Consider the following 3,248-nt stretch of genomic DNA (forward strand, 5'->3'; position numbering starts at 1 on the left):
CAGCAACTGGCTATCTAACCTCAGACAGGGGTCACCCTTATTATTTATTTATCTTTGTAGCCAAAGATAATTATTTTTAAAAAAATCATGTAATTCTCCTTTTTTTCCCCTTAGAAAACCTTTGTCTTCTTTACCCTGCGAGTATGCACACAGTTTACTATGGCATGCTTATTCCCATAGCTATTCTGTATTCCCAGATAAACATCTTTTCTTTTAGACAGCCTCTCTCTGTTTGTTATTTAGGTTGACGAGATCATGGTTTCATTCCAATCAAACCAAATACAATCTTCTCCAATTTACAGTTATTCTTGGAAGAGTCAATGTATTCAAAAACTGTACAAAAATATTTTTTATTTCTGAAAGAAGATAGGCTCTAGGTTCAGAAAATGTAGGTTTGTTTTCTGAAGCTATGTAAATATCCAGTGAGACAATGTGGAAGTTGTGCAGGATATAACGCAACTACTTGACTGCAATCACATTGTATTCCTGCTCTCTCCTGCTGAATGTCAAGCAATTCCAAGTCACTTTGACCAAAATACAAAGCTTTCTATAATTTCCAAAATATCCTTGTGTAGCTCTGCCATCCCCCTTGAAGTATAACCACTGTGATAGGGACAATTCATATGGCAGCTTACCCTCATGTTTTCATTATCAAAACTGATCTTTCTTTAACTCTTCCACATCTGCTGTCATTTGGCATTAATGACCGGGCTCCACTTTGGCTTTCATGCTAGAACATATTCTGACTCCCCAGGGATTGCCCTAGCAGGCTGTACTCAGTCTATTCTGACTAGTTAACAGGGTACACTCACAGCTGCTCTAGGGATACCAGTGGAAAATCTGCTCCCCACCTGCCTGGTGATGCTGATTTTGGTCCCTCAAAGCCTCTCGGGATGTGTCTCCACTACACTTCTTGGGCCTTCCCAGATTGACTTCCATTTTGCCTGAAGCCCTTTAATTTCAGCAGGTAGTCACATTAGCAAAGGATTCCCTCCCTGGAGACCCTGGGGGTATTTTCTAGATTGAAAATTGGCATCAGGCTTGAGTGGAAGATCACTAGGGTCTTGACTGGGTTTGGTGCTTTAGTTCATAACACATTCTAGGAGCATTGTCAAGGCCCATATGTCAATTTCAAATTCCTTCACCCATGCTTTAACCTGGTTACTACTTCTGCCTTTTCCAGCTCTAAACTACTTCCTCTCTTGGCCCAGTGTGGTACTATGTACCAATTAAAAACTGGCATTCTCTAAGCTAGTAGCAAATTCTAGGATAATGATAACCCACCAAATTACAGGGACTGCAGTTTCCAGTACCATAGGGAGCTGGGATTTCCTCCACTGTGAGTCCCTGCCACTAATGAATTCAACATGTGCCTAAGACTAGCTGATTCCCTGGCACCCTCAGCTCAGGGACTTGTGGCACTGGCTGTATGGGACAGTTCCCTCCTTCAAGCCCACCTACCCAGATCATACATTAGCTCTATTCTTACCTATTCCTTGACATGAATTGCTGCTTCCTTTCCAAACATGATGTGAAGCCATTGTTATCAGCACTGTGACAGGTGACTCTCTGTTGCAAGAGCTACTCAGATACTCACCTGACCTCATGAAACTCCTCCCTTTTTGGTACAACTTCTTTGCCCCATAGACTCAGAGACTCTTAGAGAGCAGCAAACCATGTCCGTAGCTGCTCACCAATGCATTGTCAAAACCAGAGCTGAAAAGGATCCTGATGTTTGTGGGAGTACTGATTTGTTTGTATTTTCGTTTTAGTCATGCTTTCCTCTTCCACTCTCCTCTCTGCTGTGACCCTGAAGCAATTGTCAGAGGGAGATACATAAACCAGTTTCAGCATAACTAAAAAACAGTCAGTAACTAGTTGGTCAAACTTTCTCTAGGCATAGATGTGGTCTAAGGAGACAGGACAAACCTAGGGAAAGCATTTTTTCTGTAAAGGATGCTATTTAGCTAGGCAGCTATTCCAGCACTAGATCTTTGATACACTTACATTGGCATTGACTTTTGTGTGTATTTCTGAATTGCTGTTAACTTTCATGATTTTTCTGTATCCTAATATCTTCAATGCTCTGTGATTTGAGTCTTAACTCACTTGCCAGTGTTGGCACTATTCATCTTCTATCAAGTTCAAACAAACCCAGGTCGTGTATGGAGATGCTCGTGTAAGTAGCCTTTTGGGAAAGTTAGCTTCTTCCCAATTTTGGCTGTAAGCAGACCTCTCTTGTGTGTGGACTGCTCCTAAATTGGATGTTTAAGGTAGGTAGTGCTAACAATGCATTATGAAGTGAGAGCACACGTAGAATGGACTATGGGGGTTAGCAGTGTGAATAAGCTACATAGACACTGACTAAAACTTCTCTTTGTACATGTTTTCCTTATAGTTAGTCACTAAAAATTATAGAGCTTTGGTCACCAAAAATGTATTTCTTATGCATAATCATTGAAACCAGAAATGTAACCTGACTCTCAATTTGAAACAGGGTATTTTATTCTGGTTTTCTTCATGGGAAGTGGCTGACTTCAGTAGAGTAGAAATAGAAAGTTAGAAGTTTATAAAGAAGAACCAAAGATGCATGATGCCCCAGGCAATAATACGATGTTCAACAAATCAAATTTCATATTTGACATTAAAAATGGCTAAATGGGTTTATAACACTGGCTTTGCAAAGAACTAAGGTATATTTGAGTTAAATTTTGGTTGCTCAAAGGCTTTTTAAAGTATTTAGGAAGGGCTTCAAGATAGCTGACGAGAGGCATCAGGTATTCACCTTCTCCATAAAGAACCAAACAAGTGAGTAGATAAGCACACTTTAAAAGGTCATCTACTCAAAGAAGTAGGGCATGGGCCCCATATGCTGGAGGTGGTGGGTTCAAACCCAGCCCAGCCAAAAACTGCAAAAAAAAAAGGTCATCTAAGAGAAAACACTGAAAAACAGCAGAGAAATGGCAGGAAACCTTGCAAGGAAGGAGAGGAAAGTGAGGCAGCCTGCTTGACTTGAATTGACTGGGAGCCCAGACAGGGTCCCCAAGGTGGGGAAGTGTAAGGGAGAGACCACCAGAGATCCAGATTCCCACTGCAGATCCTGCAATCCCAGTCCCAGGATTAGGGGGACTGTGAGCCCTGAGACTAACATAGGGAGCTGCCTAGAGACTGACTGCATTGCTCTATCAAGGGGGCTCACTTTGGGTCCCACACACCCCTGAACCCTAACAGCTACAGCATGATGTCAC

This window comes from Nycticebus coucang, chromosome 11 (genome assembly GCF_027406575.1).
Source record: "Nycticebus coucang isolate mNycCou1 chromosome 11, mNycCou1.pri, whole genome shotgun sequence".
Classification (NCBI taxonomy): domain Eukaryota; kingdom Metazoa; phylum Chordata; class Mammalia; order Primates; family Lorisidae; genus Nycticebus; species Nycticebus coucang.